We start from the raw sequence: 19,423 nt of genomic DNA, 5'->3' as shown, positions 1-19,423 counted from the left end.
GGACTAAATGCTTAGACAAAGAGGTGGATTTTAAGGAGAGTCTTAAAGGATAAGAGAGAGGGGATTTAGTGAGGGAACTTCACAGCGTGGAAGGCTTAGGAGCACAGCCTCCAACGGTGAAGCCGGGGGTGGGGGGGGAACGCGCGCTCAAGATGCCAGAATCAGAGGAATGGAGAGTTCGGAGCATGGGGTGGGGGGATGTGTCGAGCTGGAAGGGGTTACAGAAATACCTCACCCAAGTGTAAAAGAAAGCTCTTGCATTCATAAAGTGCCTTATCATGTTCTCAAGACATCTCATCTATTGAGGTACAACCATTTTACTTTTTGAATGATTTCCAATTTTTCAAGACCTTCCATTGGTGCAAGTGACGTTTTCCACTTATATTGGAGTGCTTTCCTGTGAATGGGTTGTTTGCTAAGTGGTCTACGTACTCGTTCAACGAAATGAGAGCAGATAAATTCAAACTGCTTTCGGAAGCTGTTTCTTCAAGGTCAAACTAGACAAGTATCTGGAGGAGAAATACATCATAGATTACAACTGTTAGGACTGCAGGAAGGTGGAGTGAATGGAGCCATGGGGTCAACTTCAACTCTCCTGCCTGGAGGAAACTGGACCTGGGCAATGGGGGGGTGGGGGGGGAAGCTGTTAAAATGGAGTTGGGGACTTCCCCACTCCTCTCCTCCCCTCCCACCCCCAATCTGAAATTTTAAATTGCCGGCAGCAAGGACACCCAGTGGGGTCCTTTTTAAATATGCAAATTGGGCTCTGGTGATGTAATCGGGGTCCGATTTGCTATTTTAGCTTGAGCAACGGAGCAGTGGTGGCTTCCGTGCCAGCCCCAACCTGCTGGGAACAGCAGGCAGCGCCAGAAGAGGCCCAGTAAGGAGAGTTATTTTACTTTTTTTTTTTAACAGGTTACCTTGTGGGCCAGGAGAAGCAAGTTTGCTCCTCTGGACCCCATAAGGAAACCCTGGGTCTCCCCTCCCCCGACCGGGATTCCCTTCCTGGAGCACTTATCTCGTGCCGGCGACTGTCCCCCTGGGTCCCTGGCACAAGGTAAATATCTGCCACAGCTACCAAAGTAGTTTTATTGTAACTGATTCAGAACAAAAGATAACACTTCCCCCACCCTCTCAGTCTGACTCTCTCCATTTTGTATCTACAAGCCTTCATTTTAGCCTCTAACTCCTTAAAAATATTTTAAATTAAAGCCAGAATTTCCTATCTTTGACACAAGCATCACTAGTCAAACCAGGGTTCTTGAACCATGTGTTGGGCTATGGGAAACCTGCTACCATTGTGTGAAGACCCATGTGCAGCATTAGATAAGTAAGTCTTAAACAAATAATAAGGTCCAAGTCTTATCTAACATCCAGTCAGCACTGTTCTCACTAGACAATGGCTGCAACTCTTCAGTCACAAAGCAATGACCACTCCCCTTCTATACTCATCCAAATCATCTTTTGACTGATATCTTGATAACCCACTACAAAGTTTTTCTATGCTCCCAATAACTACCGGAACCAATTTCTCGAGGCATCTGTCCTCATTAGCGTTGAGCCACAGCCTATCATATGGCTAATGTATGAAATAAACTGCTGGAATGGCAGGCAAAACTTGACCCTAAAACTATGACCTTTTTTTCTTGCGAATTATCCACTGTCAAGAGGGCAGGAACACAGTGTAGTCGCCAACTGGCACTGCTGGGAACTGCTAAGTACCACTCTCATCTCCAAGTTTCCTTCCTCCCTGCAGGAAGACACCACAGCCTCTGATCTGCACTGCTCAGATCACAATCTGACCTGAGCAGAGATTAAACCTGCATTCTGGGGCTCTGCATATTTGATGTTCAAGTACTCAGCACAACCAAATTCAGTTTTTTCATCTTGAAAAAACAAAGGCTAGTTCCAGTACTCTGTCAAACTGAGAATTCCTATCTTAGTCATAATTAGTGATGTGCTGCAGAAATGGAAAAATCCAGCAGGCAGTTTATCTGAGAGATTACGTATACCATCACTCTGTACAGTTACAATTAAAAAAGTCACTAGATAGCACATCATTTACGCACAAAATCAAAAACAGAACGCCTTCATCTTTCCTCGCGGCATGACATATGTTAGCCAGCCCGGCAGGTTGGCTGTGTGCCAGGGATTTTCTACTTCTCTGATAACAGATGAGCCGCTATCAGCGCTCTCCACAACAGCTGTCTGTACGCCAGCATCATCCCCCTGCCCGTTACTGACTGTAATCCAGTGCCTCTGATTTAATACTGTAATTACTTCTAATGTTGTATGGAAGAGATAAATGTTCAGAGTCTGCTCACCCACAACGGGATGACGACAAAAAACAGCAATCCTATTAACTGCTGCACCACCAATATACTGTCATTTTCTGACTGAAGCTTGCAATAAAAATCCATAATCCAAAAATGCAAAGATTTTGGTGAGAGATTAGAAAGAAAACGTACTTCAAAACAAAGGTGATATCGTATCCTCTTTTATCTTCAACCTAAGTTAATGGCAAAAATCAGAGTTTTAACAGTGAAAGTAAACGTTTTACTTTTTGTCCAATGAGGCCCCATCATTCGCTTACACAAAACCTCTAACCATGATGGTCTGAGCTGGAGTATATCTCCTCCCCCTATCATCCCAACAAGATGACGTCTTACAGTTACAAAGCACTCAATTAATAATGGCTGATACTCATTCACAGCCCTGAGAATTGGCCCAAGAACCATCTGGTTGGAAAGTGAATAATCACCGCCTGCACTACAAGACCACCCAAACTTCAAGTTTCACATCAAAACTATTTATGACCACGAACGAGTCGCTTACTGCGCAAGTTTCAATATGGAATCACTGAATGTCAGAGAGAGGGTTCCAGTCTTTAAAAATCAAATGAAGTGCAGACTGAACACTTTTTATCTTCAATCACAACTCTCTGATCCTGGCATATCAATGTTTGAGGATTACATCATACTGTACTAGAAACACAGTTTGCATAGTGGTCCACAAACAAAAGAGCAACGAGAGAATGAAACAGTACCGAATTACCACACTGCCAGTCCAACACTACGCGGATTTTTTCAGATGTGGGTGGGAGGGTGAGGATGGGACAACCACTAAGATTCTCTGCATAGAGGCCAATAAATCACTTCTGTTGTCATGGTTATTTAAATGACCGTAGAGAGTTGTTTTTAAATCTGCATACGATTTTTCTAATTCACCTCCTCCAATTTTCTTCCCTTGTTTCTCTTCTCCTGAAGACAATGGCTCATGGTAAGGTACAGTTTTCCAGGTGCAGGCTGACTTCATGTATCTCATCCAAATGATCATTCCTTGTGTAAGTTCCAGCAGATTACTCAACCATGGGGGCACCTCATCTCATCTGATCCTATTTTCAACTATGTTCACACATTCAATGCCAGCAGAGCTCACTGGATACCAATCAAGACCTTGAATGCTAGACGATTTTTTTGCTCTCTAGCCTGGGGAGACTCAGGCCAATTTTAGCATCCAACCCTGCCCACTCTCCCATTGATTCCTGGGCTAGAATAACAATCTTCAACAGGGATCAGACCTGGGATAGTAATGATCTATGTAGCTCAGCCTGTACTAGGTGGCGCACAAATTATGGTAGTCAACTAGCAAATCAGAGGTCATGAGTTCAAATCCTACCATGGTAAATTGTGAAATTGAATTCAATAAATCTGTTAATTTGTGGGCTAGCACCAGAAAAATGGTTATGAAATCTGCCAGGAAGGGGAGCCTCTCACTACTATCTAGTCCTGTCTACACATGACTCCAGTCTACATTACATGGTTGACTCTCAAGTAGCCTAGCAAGCCATTCAGTTTTACAAACAACTTATATAAAGCAAGGTGGCCCACCACTTTTTCAACTACTGATGGGCAATAAATACGGCCTTATTAGTGTCACCCACATCCTAAGAACTAAAAAAAAGTAGTCACCATGATTAGTAAGGGTAGAATTTTAACACTGGCAGAACAGGTTCGAGGAGTGACCTACTCCTGACACCTCCCACTCACCACCATCTTTTCCTGTTTGCATTTCAGCCACAAATCTGTCCAGCCATCTATCCAATGGGGATGCACTTTGTGAATCAGTCTATTACGTGGGACAGTGTCAAATGCCTTGCTGAAATCCAGGTAGAAAACATCCACCAGATCCGTAAATTTCAGTAAATTTCTCCTGGTGACCTCAATCAACACCATAAACAGATTACCTGGTCATTTATCTCATTGCTGTTTGTGGGACCTTGCTGTGTGCGAATTGTCTGCCATCTTGTATTACAACAGTGACTACACTTCAAAAATACTTCATTGGCAGCAAAGTGCTTTGGGACATCCTGAGGTAGTGAAGCGCACTATATAAATGCAAGTTTTTACTTTCTTTCCTTACACTGAGCTTCATTAACTGTTCACTAAACTCAGTTTATATATAACAAAAACTCCAGTTTCCCCAATGACATGGTAGGCAGGGGAAGCAAGCAACCTATTTTCAGGTCTCTGTATAAGCCACTGGGAGTTGCACAATAAAGCTGGATGAAATAGTCCTCCATCTTCATTCCCTTCCCTGTGATTAGGTATCTCAGCTCAAAAGCTCTCTCCCCCCTCACATTCTCCCCCACCAGGGTCTGGCTGGCATTGGGCATTTCCCACATGATAAATCATGATACAAACTCTGGTCTTGCTTCTCTAGCTTAACACTCCTAAAAAAGCAACTGAAATATATATAGGTACCTTTTTCCCATGTGGCTTTTTTGCAGTCACTGTAGCCACTTAAGTCTGACTCCAGCTACATCTTGGCAAATGCAAATCCCTAATTTGGAGTGAAAGTAGCTGATGTTTATTGCTCATGTAATTCTTAGGAAAAAAGTACTTGGTTCATTTGGCAACGCAGTAATTCAGTTTATGCAGATGTGCTGGCAGTAGCGCAGAGCAGGAGAGATCGATGGGCCTGTCCTGCATACTGCAGCCAACAGAATTCCAGTCAAAGATATACTGCAGCAGGCCCCCGCACTTGCCAAACCTTTCCCTTAAAAGTACTGCACCGTGGTTAATTACACACTAAGGACGTAACCTTGGACCCAAAAATACTTTCTTACAGCCTCCTATGAAAAAGAGGCACAAGTTTAATTTGCGGGTAGAACTGTAACCAGATCTCAAGGCCACCCTACCTCCCACAGAAATGCTCACCAGTTCCTGAAAAGACAATGGAAGCAAATGGAGTTTTTGCCGTGAGATAAAACACATGCGTATGTGCCCGAAAATTCATGTAGTTACCTAAAATCTTTCAAATTCCAATCATCAGTCTTACTGGTGGCAATTTGTCTGTGTGCACACGTTTCCTAACGTAATAATAATCATCTCTTACATAAAACATAATATCTCTAATCAGCTCACACAAGAAAATACACTTCTAAAGTCATAATTATAATTACTTCTGGTTTAACAAGGGACAGTGCACAAAACACTTCACTTGACTTTACTAAACTTTTAAATCCACACCCCTTGTAAAGTTAAGAATTTCTACCTCAAAAGCCAGTAAATGACATTAATACAAAGGTTATCTTTCACTGGACAGAAAGATGATTTTTGTTTTGCACATCTGAAGAGGAAACCTTCGTTAACACATTTGTGTGAAGATGGCGAATGTAAAATGACGGATAACTAAATTTAGTATAAAACTTGGCCAATTGAAACGCGTACTTTTGTGTCACCATCTTTGATATTCCGAAGCTACTGTTCTGTTGGCAATTAAGGAATATGGTTGGCAGACTAGAAATTCCAGTGACACATGGCCTTTCCATTAGTTGGATCAATCTTAACTAATCCTGGTAATGACTACCAACTGAGTCATGTATCTTGTAACGACTGTGTTGGTTACTCTTCTGATCAATTTACCAAAATCTTTATTGAACTAACAGGAGGCAAAACTTCAGACTTTCTGGACTGTGCTTTAATTTGCCCACAATATAAATGTACCAGAGTCAGGATCAGCTATGGAAAGTGGATTAAGTTAATTCATCATACTGCAGTTACATCCACTTAATCCAAAAGAATCACATAAAAAGTCCAGATAAGCTTCAATTAAAACAAACCACGTATGGACTCTGGGATATAATTAGTCCAAGTCCTCACCAGTCCCCTACTCAGTATGGAGGCAACAGTGACAACACATTATAAATAGACCTAACAGAGGCAGGCCCTTGGTGTGATGTATTCAACATGACAGCCTACTCTTGAGTTTAAAACTATCCAGGGGAAAGAAAACATAGTTCCTGGAAAATTATCAAACACTATCCGGACAAGTACTCTTTGGAGCTTAAACAGACCATGTGAAGAACCCTGGAGTTTAAAAAAAAGTACAATGAGTGATCTGCCAATCAGCTAGCATTCCTGCTCCTGATCACTACACATGGTCACGTGAGAGTACGTACGTAGCTTTTCTAAAGTTGGTTAGGAGTAAGATGCAAAACTCCTAAACAATGCTGCCCACTACTTTGTAAGTTTTAATTACAATACTCTCTAGTCCAATGACTTCATTACACCTTTTTTTTTAAAAAGGAAGGATAGTCTGCAAAAAAAGTTTACAGAGAGCAAGATCCTCATTATGAAGAGACAATAATGCTGTCAAACACAATACTTGTTACATTGTTCTCTGGATTTGCTCTGGATTGGTAGTCGGCCTTCCTTCAGCTGTAATTATGAGGCAGCCGAAGAGTATGCCTTTCCTGACATTCATCTCTAAGGCATGGGGAAATGTATCTTTGAAAGCCACTGATCACTGGGCTTAATTATTAATAATCTAACAGATGAGATTTAGAAAGATTTTGTCATACAAAACACAAACTAGAACAAGGAACATAGGAACAGGAGTAGGCCATTCAGCCCCTTTAGCCTGTTCCGACATTCAATTAGATCATGGCTGATCTGTACCCAATTCCATTTACTCACCTTTACTTCTTAACCCTTAATACCCTTACCTAACAAAAATCTATCAATCTCAGTTTTAAAAGCTCCAATTGACCCCAACTTCAACAGCTTTTTGAGGGAGAGTGTTCCAGATTTCCACTACCCTTTGTGTGAAAAAGTGCTTCCTGACATCATCCGAATGGTCTAGCTCTGCAGTGTTCTGTTTAGTGCTTAAACCCTATGTCCAGTGATCACTTTTGTACCTGCTCAGGACTTCAATACTGCTCCCATATGTTGGGAGATTGTTTTCATAGCCTACGCACCACCTGGACAAGATATCCATTGCCTGATAGGTGATCCCAATCTCAACTCTACCATCCAATCTTTCTCTCTCCATTTTTTGTTTCTTATTTTATCAATACCAGTGTGGTCTGTGTTCCTTCAAAATTTACAGTCTTGTTCCTCTTTAATTGGAAATACATCATCCTACACGGTTTCCTCCTCCCTGCATCATCACTGTATTGAAATCAAGACCTGTACACCATCTTCTACTCTTACCTCCTCCTTTCCTGGAACCTCAAGATGCCTTACCTTCTCCTGTCTTCCCTTCCTCACCAATCACTAATTCCTGATTTACCTCAACCTTACGAGTGTCCTACAATATGCTCTTTGGCCCTTCATTTAAGTTTCTCAATTACATTTTTAAAAATTGGCAGTACTCTCACTAATGTTATATGCAAAGGTTTGGTAATTAGCTCACGACCCCTGGAATTATTTGCACCATGTAAATGGTGGTGGACAGATGAACTCTTCCTCATTCACAGAATAAACTGGACATTCCGTCATCCTAATGCTGTATCCTTTACACACTCTGCCCAAAATGGGTTTGCATTGTACTATGACAATACACTTATATGGACAAATCGCCCCAGAAGTATAGATTGTAATGAGCAGTCATGAAATAGGGCTTTCATTCCTGTAAGTGAGGCTGACCAGATAACTGAAGCAATTTAATCTCTAGCACATTGCATATCCACTCGTAAAGCTGACAAGTTATAATTCACAGTTGGCCAAGGCATCCTATTTATAGCACACACAATTTTGTTTATATAAAAAAGGTCATTTTCTTTGTAGGTTTCATTTAAATCCATACTACAAAGTGCTGAACAAGATTAATTTACCGTAATTTACTGTACTGAGTTCTGCTGTACAGGAATGAAGCAGAAAGGTGGGGCTGTTGAGAGAAAGAGAGAAAAAAAAAGGAAGAACTTTCTCCAGAGGCGCTGTTAATACTTTTCCATAACTGGGCCACTATGATGCTTTATACAATGTTAGTGCCGCCAACTCCCAATATGTGGCACCTATTCAGGTGGCGGTTTCCCATCTCCCACCAGTTCCTGGAGCTCCTCAGACTAAACGTTAAACAGAGTTGGATTCAGCTCTTTTGTGGCCTGAACAAGAAGTGAATCCCTGGCTGTTGCAGGCAACATGACATCATTGCTTCAGACATGCAGTGGCTAGTACCGCAGCCACTCATGCATGAACAGATTCACTGGGTTTCCAATAAACTGTTTTGCATAAATGTGGGATAGCAATGCAGTTAGCTCACTCTCCTACAACTCAGGCTATATAATGCACTGAAGTAGGGTTGCCAAACCTCCTGGAATAGAGGATTGGTCTCCTGGGCACTGCTGCTGGCAACCCAGAAGGAAAGTATATCGCATTCCCTGTTTGTACCCGTGCATTTTCACTTCTCACGGGGCAGAGATGGGCCCGAACTGCAGCCAGGAAACTCTGAGTAATAATTAATTCAATTTATCAATTCCCTGCACCAATCTTAATAGAATCTGTCCCGTGAATCTGGGGCTTAATGGCAGGTGTCCCTGCCCAGAATGCACTGCTAGAATACACCCCATCCATTTCAGAGGAAACGGGCTCTTTGTAGGTCGGCTGGTGAATTTAGTAAATTGTTTTACTTCATTCAACAGCCATTCTGTTGACAAGAGAATTAGTTGAAACCTTGCAAATCAAAAAGATGCACTGAATATACGTGTAATATAATGTCATAGAAAATGTTACATTTCAAGAAAGAGAATTTCAAAAAAGAGAATTTCAAAATTGTAAGTGTGTTTAAATTTACTCTTGGAAAAAGGTTAGGGTTTTCTTCAAGAGACTGCTAATGGCTTCAATGTTAGGAAAGGTCAGACTGTTGTTCTTAGTGCTGTGAAATCTGAATGATAAAGCTGACTTGTCTTTTTCCTGAGCCATCTTCTGATGCCAGTGACTGACTGTGAAAGGTAATTGTGGGACAGAAAACCCCCATCTTTGAAAGCACTGTTCTGTCGAAATTTGATCGGTAAATTACCAGGATGTTTTTCCACTTTTAGAAATCAGGGTGTTAATCTTGCCACTTTTATTTCAATGGTAACTAATACAAATGCTAACTACTGCAGTTTCTGCTGTGTGAATTTGGTCTAGACTATAGGATTTCTTCAGCCTTACCAGCAGAAATCTGGCCAATCAGTACTCAGCTGCAATAACTCTCAGTTTGCACTACTCAAGTGGTTTGATGGCCATTTAACTGTTGGAGTAATGGCCAAGATTGTTAATCCTGCTCTGAACAGCAGGGGCTATGTTAAGCATTGCACTGAAATTGCACAGCATGATTAACTGACAACACTGTTTTTCTAATTTTGAAAGTCAATTTTAATCTCTCAGGTGCTGGACCCAAGTATTTACTAAAACAAAAGCAAAATACCGCGGATGCTTGATTTCCAGCATTTTCTGGTTTTATCTCAAGTATTTAATCTCGTGTGTGATCAACGTCTGAGTTATTAAATCAGAAACAAAGATTAAACTGCAATCCAGGTTTTAGAAGTTATATGCATCATCTACTAGTGTCGGTTGCATTTAAAAATGTGCAATGATGCAATAACATTTCCAAACTGTGGGCAGATGTCATGTGATTGGACATCACATGATTGGACCTCTGGGAATACGTCAAATCAGAGTTGGCAACCCGATCCTGAGGAGACCCCTACCCATTTTCGCATCCTCGCTACAGGGAGCATCAACGGCCCCAGAACTGAACACATTGGCAATCACCAGCATGACCCTGCACCCTCCAAGCCTACAATGCTACAATGCTGCATGCTTCCACGTCAATACACACTCATCTTTGGACGAGCAGCAGTTCCAAGCCTTGCGTGTATATTTACACAAGAAGCGTATCAGGAGCTGTGGATGCAAACAGTTCCTTTTAATCTCTTAACTTTAATCTGTTTTTTTTAAACGAGGTTAAAGAGACTTCAGTGGAAACAAGCTAGGCAGAGTTAATCATTAGATTAGTCTGAATCTTGCTAATAACCCAGTGCCATGAAACCTTCCAGTTCCTTCCTAATGGGATTAAACTCAACTGGCTGGTCAATGAGCAGGCAGATTACAGGAAGCTGTTCCACTGCCATACAATTCTACATTTAGCTGGGCTCCAAACTGATGCTCATTTTTTTGATCCACTCTTTATAGTATAGCACAGTACTATCAGCAACAGCAGCCCTGACTTTGGCAGTGATGCTGTAATAAATGAAGTGGTGTTATTGCTGGCAGAGGAACACAGAACTACCTACGGAGGTGGTTTTCTAAGGATCACCCACAGGCACATGTGCCAGCAGTGCCATCTGCAATTTCTTCTGACCAGAGAAGTTCAGCACTCAGCCTGCTCCTCACTGGCCAGCAATATGCTTTCTACATTGCCAGCTTACATAAAGCCTCCTCCAGGGGTCAGTGCAGGCAATCAGAAGGTGTCTTTACATTGACAGGGTCATCAGCTGCATGACTGGTACTTCCGCTGCTGCAAAATAAAGGAAGTGAATTATGTAGCTTCAACAGCATCCAACTTTGAGACTACCAAGAGCAGAGACTGGAGGCACAGAAAATAAGACCTCCTTTTACTGCCCCCTCAGTCTGGCAATAAATGGGTACAGTGGAAAAGGGAGAGTGGTAGAAGCTGTGGGTCTCTGCTTGAGAGCCACTCTCCCAAAGCCCCGGCATGAATACAAAGTGCCTAAAAAATGTCTTTAGGCTAATCTTAGTTTCCATATATAAATACTACCCCCTCCGCAACATTTACTTCACTTGTCAAAGAAATGTTACGCTCAACCAGGTGAAGGGTGTAAGATGCAAGTGCTGGGGAATGGAACTCTTTCCATTTGAGGCACTAGCCTCAAGGCATCCCAGTGCAGTACACAGAGTAAACCATCTACTCTGTCCCAACAACATGCCTCAGCCCCAACCTCAGAAGAACACTCCTATTGCACCTGTGAGACTTTTCTCCATCTCCAACAACAGCCATCACATGGCCTCTGAGTGAGATTGCTAATTATGCCAAATTAGGGACAACTGTATGTTTTGGGCCCAGGCTTACTAGGAACTGGTTTGAGTGTGAAGGAGCCATTCATCCTATCACTCCAGACTGGATTTGAACCCCAGTCCTAAAGGTGAAATACCAGTGTATAACCCCAAGTGCCACCCAGTTCCCCAGTCATATTTTATAGAACTGAAATAAATTTACCAAAAGCAGAAATGCAATAAACAAAGCTTCCCATTTTCCCATCCAAGTGGACCATCAATCATTAGCTGGTTTAAACTTGGATATATAAAGAGCATCCTTACAGTCTGATAAGCACCAGGACTATTGAATGAAACTGTCTTTCACAGACTTTTACTACACAATGCTGTATACGGACAATGCAAATTTCCAGTTCACCTATGGAGTTTGAATCTTTTGCCAATACTAAAAACTACAGGAGAATCCCACAGATTTTCTTTTGTTTTAAGGGCGCTCCAGAGACAGTTCTATCGATCACCCATGATCAAAAACACTAAATGCCAATTAGCAATTTATTTTACACCATCAAGTTTCAAATACCTTGGTAATGTACAATTTAATTTGCAATTTGAACAGCCCCTGTATCCAAAAATTCCAGATCAAGCAAACAGAATGGCCTGGTTACCTTGGACAATCCCTTCCTAATCTCCAATTTGAAACCTAGTTAGGGAGGCCAGATTCCATTTTAACTCTACCTATTTTAAAACTATTTTGAAATAAAGACAAATATCCCCATTGCCATAGTCCATACACAGGACCTACTAGCAGACGTCACTAGTTAGTAGAGTGGTTGAGTTCTTCCTCTCCCTAATCCAGGGTACTGCAACTAACTACAGCACCCCAACCAAAATCAGCTAACACAGCCAAGGATTGGAACCTGGGATCTTCCTCTTCTGTATTTGCACAGGATAAACTCTCAGCCATCAAGCAGGCCAAAAGTGGATAGGCAACAGCGTAATATTAGAATCTGAGGGTTATTCTGTGTACAAATGGTGAAGAGATACCTCAGGCAGTAGTCATGTCTGCCCAGCTGGCATGTTACAGCAGTGCACAACCTGTTCAACACTAACAAAATACAAGTTTTATTTCATACATACCACAATGAGTTCAGCATGCCCATATTACAAGTGTGAACGTGATTACTCGTTAATTTAACTTTGAATGAAGGGGTCCTGACAAGTGGCATCTCCACACAAACAAGCTTACTTCAAAAGGCTACTGAGGAAACTGCTTTGGATGAGGAAATTATTTCTCTGCTGATGTACAGTACTTCCCTCTATTTTGCATATCTAAACTTTTCCTCTTGGTTACTGACCAGCAATCAAATCAACAAAATTATTTCCAACAAAGCCAAAAATAAACTGCTATTGAACAGCTTGCATTTTTTTTTTGTAAATTACTAAACCATATGATCAAATCAAGTTCTGTGAGTTTTGTGATGTGCCCAACCCAAACAATTATAAGCACTTCATGGAATGTAAGGCACACCTTGCTTTCTGAAAATTTTGCTGGTGTTGCAATTCTCTTTTCAATCAATCCATCCACTTTATAAAATCATTCTGAGCAACAGAACTAGTTCATTCACATCAACAAACAGTTAGGGTGAATTGAGATTGTTTCACTTTTAACTCAATTTTATTGAATTCAAATCTCAGCAGTACTTCAAATTAAAAAAGGAATGAGAAGCAAACACACTTATTGAAAAATACACACATGTAGCCACAGATTGCCAGTTCTAGTCCCAGAGAAGCATCAAAATATGGAGAATGAAGCCCAAATGTATTTTTATTAACTTTCAAACTGTATTTGACAACCATGACAAAGAAAATCAAATGGGCCAAAATGCTCATACCTTTTTTCCAGTCTTTGTAAAATTCTTAATCAATTATGACCATCGCTCACAGGTTGTCTTATAACATGCATGTTTGCGCATTTCCTAATACTAAACATATGGGAGATCCTTAAGTTCTGGATTTTAAAAGAAAATTGTATGTCCTCTTTCCCACTCTCTTCCCCCCCCATTCCTCACTTTTCACAAAGGGTAGTAGAAATCTGGAACTCTCTCCTCCAAAAGGCTGTGGATGCTGGGGGTCAATTGAAATTTTCAAGACTACGGTCAATAGATTTTTTGTTGGGCAAGGGGTTTAAGGGCTATGGATCAAAAGGTGGGTAAATGGAGTTGAGGTACAGATCAGCCATGATCTAACAGAATGGCAGAACAGGTTCGAGGGGCTGAATGGCCTACTGCTGTTCCTATGGTGCTATGATTCCTGCATACCATTTACAATGGCCTGTTTTGCAAGCTTATTTTTTTTCAAACTTAGTATTAATCAAAAATCTCAGCAATAAACAGAGGTCTCTTCAGATTCCCTCTCAAGTCTTCTCCTGCGAGGTAAGTGTGGCTCAGGGGACTATAAGGGCGACTGCTGGTTTTTCCTTCCCTGTGGGGGAAGCACTTTACCTCTGTTCACTACTGCCTCCCCTGTCCAGTACAGCTGGGAGCAGGAATCCTGACCCTAATGTAGTAGATCAACACACTAAAAACTGCAAAAGGAAAAAAAAGCCAGGGTCTAAGCTGCAGCAAATGTAACAAGATGAATTAGCACAGTCCAGCGAGCACAGTGACAAAGTAGCAGGACACGTGTTTGCGAACACAAGTCCCCAGATGGCCAGGTTCCTGATCCCAGCTGTGGTGTGCAGGGGAGGCAGCAGTGAATAGAGGTAAAATGCTTCCCCCACTGGGAGGGAGAAACCCGCAGCGTCTCCCTGTGCTACTCTTGCCTCCCAGGGGCAGACTTGAGAGAATCTGAAGAGAGAAACTAAAAACATTGGTTTGGGGGGGGGGCTAGAAACTGCTTTTTTACCCCTCTACAGGTACACATTTCTGTAAAGATGTGCAACAAGGCTTGTGAATGGAATCCTGTAAAATATACAGGTGTTTTAATCCTGAACAGCACACTCAAGGCTGGGAATTACTTCTGCATCAGAAATCTCTACATTGTACAATATGCAGCAATTTTTGACATTACAGCAGAAAAACAACTCAAATGAATGTGCACCTTAGGGCCTTAATGCTGTACACCAAATTGCTGCACGACTTCGATGATTGCATATTAATTTCTGATAACTACATTTTTAGGATAATTTGCATCACTGATATTACTGTACATCCACTGTTCATATGATTGCCTAAACCAGAGACACTCAAAGGTATTTCATCTTCGCTGTAAATTGCTTCAAACTTTGAGGAATCTTGCAGATCAAAAACAAACTCACCCAGAGATACATCATTTGCATTTTGAACGAACTCACACTCAATTACGGCAATCACAAAGTCATCCAACTATAGGCACGCATGAAAGAAGAAGATCTGTACAAAGGTTTACTTGAGTTTCCTCTGTCTCGTTTTTAAGGTGCAGCCCTCGCTCTCCCTTGCAGCTCCCACACCACTTGTGCTGCTGTGAGCAACAGTTCAGCCTGAAGGGAATTTCTGACTGGCACAACAGCAGTTCACTCAACCCATGTGTGTTTTTTTGAAGAAAAGCAAAGATGGGCGGGGTTCAGAATCTGAGGTAAAGCAAATGTCCAACCAAGAGAAGTCTTTTTAAAAAAAAATCTCTCCACTAATATACAAACCCAGAGGGTGATTTTTGCCTCCCCCCACCCCCATCCTTAAATTTTCTTCCTTACTCCTGGTTACTATCCAATTCCACAGGCACCAAATGCCCTTTGATACCTCATCCCAGTGGCTTTTCTTCAAGTTATGAGCCTAGACTGTAAAGCAGGTCACTGAGGTCAACTACAGCATCCCTAATGCCAACCTGGCATATCAGCACAGACCCGGAATCAAACATGGGACCTTCTGATCCGTGTGGTTCACGTTAGACACTGGCCGTACTAACTGCATCATCGGTTCTCAGAGAATTAAAGGTAGAATACCCAATACACTCATTTTGATTCTACTGATTAATTAGGTGAGCTGTGGGGGGCAAGGGAAAGAAAAATAAAAGTGCAAAAAAAATGGCAGCAAATCCACACATTCGTTACAGAAACCAGAGGTTTTTCCAACTATGTATCTTTTAGGCTCTTTAAAAAAACAGCATTACTGCAAGAATTACAAACTTGAGCTTTAAACCCCATATCACAATCACCAAGAATGCTTACTTCCACCTTCTGAACAATGCTACCTCTGCCTTTACATTATGTGCACAAGACTAGACTTCTCCAATGTTCTCTTCGTTGACCTCCTGAGAGTCACCATGCCCAAATTCCAACTTGCCCAAAGCTTTGCCACCCATATCCTGTCCTATACTAAGTGCCACTTGTCTATCACCCTGTCCTCATTGACCTCCATTGGCTGTCACCCAACACATTGAGTTAAAAATTCTCATTTACAAATTTCTTCATAGCCCTGCCCCACTTTACCTCTGCAAACTCCTCCAGCCTCATGTCGCTGTCCATGCTCTTCAGTTCTCTGATACCAGCCTCCTGTGCAACTCCTTCCTTCCGCTCCATTGGTGGCTCAGCCTCAGGCGTCGAATATATTAATGCAAGCAGAATTCACTATTAGAGTGTCTTATACAAGGACACTCTAACACAATGAATTCTGGTATAGGGAGGGACAGCTTTAATTTACAGGTGCCTTTAACATAGAACCAAGTGGGCAAAAATGGTGATTTGAACTCTGAGTGCTATGTGAATCTCTGATAGCATACTCAGATCTCACCAAAGAGTTAAAAGGGCATCAACCCTCCAAAGTGATTGGGAAGCCTTTTGATTCAAAAGTACTTCATTGGTTGTAAAGCACTCTGGGACGTCCTGAGGTCATGAAAGGCGCTATATATATATATATATATATATATACACAACTCTTTCTTTTCTTTTTTAAAGCAGACAACTTATTGCTTGCACAGGATGATGAAAATCGTATGCAGCATTCCAATAACCAAATGATTGAAATTCCCTCTCCAAAACGGTGATACCCCATTTTTCAAAAAAAGATATACATAATTCTCAAGACAAAGGCAGACCACAGTGAAGGATTAGTTTCTGTCTACCTGGCATCAGCTCAGACTTGTTTTACACTACAGACTGTACTCTCATACTAAACTCAAAATTCATTTATTTACTTTTATCACTCAAACTTTAATAACCAAAGGATTTTGTTTCAGGTAAGTAACAATCTTTAAATTCCTTAAAACCAGTGAAATATTGCAGCACCCAACCATGGGTAAAGATAGATTACCTAACAGGTAAGGTCATCTTCATTCTTCAAACCTATAGCATGCGACCATATTGCAGAAGTTGCACAGATACCTAATCTCAGAGGGCTAGTAGGGACAGTATAACTAGCCCCAGGATCCATGGGGCTAGAGGGAAAAAGGAAATTAACCATGATTCCAGCTCCTGATTTGGGAAAGGAGAATCGGGCTCATCTATGGTGCCTTCTACTGAACACTCAACGTTAAGGATTACAGTTGAAGGGGCATGTGAGTAAGGTAGTGAACAGCAACGATGAGGAGAGGGAGACTTTTTGTGCAATATTGCAAATTCACATCTTAAATTGCTCCAACCGCTACTACCAACAGTGATAGATCTGTAACCAAGAGTATAGGTTGTCAGCCTTAGGGCAGTGGTAGCACTCTTGCATCTGAGTCAGAAGGTCGTGGGTTCAAGTCCCATTCCAGAGACTTCAGCACAAAATCTAGACTGACACTCCCAGTGCAGTACTGAGGAAATGCTGTACTGTCGAAGGTGCCGTCTTTTGGATGAGAAGTTAAACTGAGACCCTGTCTGCCCTCTCAGGGCATCATCACTAAAACAGATTATCTGGTCATTATCGCATTGCTGTTTGAGGGACCTTGCTGTGCGCAAATTGGCTGCCACGCTTTGCAATATCATGAGGTTGTGAAAGGCATTAGATAAATCTAAGTCTTTCTTTCCTTTACTTTATATAGTCCAAAATTTAAGATGGTCGATGCAACTAGTTTAAAAACTCCCCAAATACAACCCAAGTTTGGAAAGACAAAATTTGCAATTATGCTAGTTCAAATGGACATAGCAGAGAAATTTTATACTCCCATTAAATTTTGTTGAAGCTGCCAATATTTGAGATTTATTAGGTTGTCGGTAGGAGCACAAGAAATCTAGTTTTAACAAAATTTCATGATGAAACATTTCTGAAGTCACACACAGCTCAAGATGTAGTTCCTATCAGTCAAATATGAATACAGTGAAAAGTCACTTTGTTAATTCACCAAGCAGGGGCTCGACAATTGGGTAATTTGCTGGCAGTGATGGGGTTTGCTAACATTGAGGGAGGTCCTGGGATTAGAGGGCCTGGGTAGGTGGTATTGGAGCATTGCCCGGGGGGGGGGGGGGGGGGGGGGGCGCGCGGAGAAAGAGGCAGTATTGGTGGGACAGGGTGTCACAGCCTAGTGGGGGAGGTAGCCCAGGGGAGTGGGACCCAAAATACCCTTGGCTTCTTTTGAAACATCAAGCTTCAACTTCCACTGTTACCACCTGTCAGCCGTTGCCCATTCTCAACCCTTCAGGTTCCCGCCCCCAACATGCTTTTTGCATGGTTAGTCAGTGTCTGTCTTTATTTTCCCATCTTAAAAGCACTTCAGGGTAAATTTTCTGCATCTTAAACTTAACAGAAAACAATAGGCTGAGGGTGCACACTTCTCCATTTACCCTTTAGTGCACTATTAGTGAGTGTTCCAACTTATATGGTTTTTAATAAACATAAATTTCAATCAACAAAAATTACCTCATAAAACACTCACGTTCATTTACACAGTTTCCAAGTTTTTTAAAAAAAAACATTCCTTAAGCCTCAAAAATGGTTAAGAGATTTTTTTAAACTGAATTTTCAACCGAAACAAAAGGGGAATGGCTAGAACAGAAATCCATTTGCGATAAACATTTTTTTTTCCCGTCCAAGGAACTGCATTTGCTTTAATCACTGATGTTGTCTGTCTATAAGCAGTTCATAACAGAAGATAGCAATGAGAAAGCGTTTTATTTTTTCAGTAACAGTTTGCAATATTTACACTGCACATCCAAAAAGGGATGTCTGCCATTCTCTAGTATATCCTAGAGATCAGGTTGCTGGTGACAAGTTAGCCTTTTCATAACTTAATACCCAATTTGAAAAGTGTTAATGGAGTAAGCAGGAAATTTGGCAATCCCTCCCCCAAAACGCCACATCAGCTTAACACAAGGACATTTAGAAAAAGAAAAGGTCATTAGGACCAATGCACCCAAACAAATTTTAATAGTTTTTTTTATGTATCGCATATATCCACTTTCTCACCATATCTCTCAATAGCCTTCTCTCTCCATAAACGCACCCAACTGTCCCTTGAGCCTACTTCTGCTACCCATTTCAAGGTCCGTAACTGATAACTTTTACTACAACTCCATTACTCTTTGGATGAAGAAGTTCCACCTGACTTCCCTATTTTTAACATGTCCCCTGATATTTGAAATATAGTTTTCCTCTAGACAATATGCTTTTGTGTGTCAAACTACGGAATAGGACCATGCAGTAATACAGATACATCAATTCTGAAATATGGTTGCAGCAGCAAAAACTGAAATCACACGGGACTTTCATGGCGACTGCAAAATGTATGAATTATTTTGTTTCCTCACTTGACCTGGCATGCTTAAAAAAATGAACATCCTCCGAATGCATCACCACTATCCCGGGCTCCAGAAAATTCTGCCTTATCCTCATTTCTATTTTTATACCATAGCTATCAGATTTCTTTCTATTTAGTTTCTAATTATTTAAAACTTTTTACTTCTTGATTTGTACCCCTCCAAAAGATTATATTTAGTTCCTATCAGGGATGCAGTACAGAATGGTGAAATGCCAGTTCATAACGACCAATCACCATTCTTATCCTGGTATCATCGAGAGAGGGCAACTGGAGTGCAAGTCCTCGTAGTAACCTCTACCTCTTGGCATTAAAGTTACCACGGCCTCCGAACATGTCGCTAGCTACCATTTTGACTAGGAAACATATAGTGTGACACAAACACAAATAGGAGAAGGGGTGAAAATTCTTTACTGTGGGATCTCTCAATA

The 19,423-nt window shown here is 41.4% G+C and overlaps 1 protein-coding gene and 1 long non-coding RNA gene across 9 annotated transcripts in view; one reads left to right on the top strand and one right to left on the bottom strand.

The window, feature by feature from the left end:
- LOC137305457 (RNA binding protein fox-1 homolog 2-like) overlaps positions 1–19,423 on the bottom strand; it is a 246,542-nt gene that overhangs the window by 106,044 nt on the left and 121,075 nt on the right. The gene's annotated exons all lie outside the window — the stretch shown is intronic.
- Positions 1–19,423, top strand: part of LOC137305464 (uncharacterized) — a 74,665-nt gene that overhangs the window by 40,585 nt on the left and 14,657 nt on the right. Inside the window, exon 4 of one of the 3 annotated variants that reach the window (XR_010958717.1) lies at positions 4,077–5,043. The exons of the other annotated variants lie outside the window; for them this stretch is intronic. This is a non-coding gene — a long non-coding RNA (uncharacterized lncRNA). Of the gene's footprint in view, positions 1–4,076; positions 5,044–19,423 lie in introns of those variants that run through there. 3 annotated transcript variants of the gene reach the window in all.

Source organism: Heptranchias perlo, chromosome 40 (genome assembly GCF_035084215.1).
Source record: "Heptranchias perlo isolate sHepPer1 chromosome 40, sHepPer1.hap1, whole genome shotgun sequence".
Lineage (NCBI taxonomy): Eukaryota > Metazoa > Chordata > Chondrichthyes > Hexanchiformes > Hexanchidae > Heptranchias > Heptranchias perlo.
Note: the sequence above shows the minus strand (reverse complement) of the source record. Positions and strands in the feature narration are given on the sequence as shown.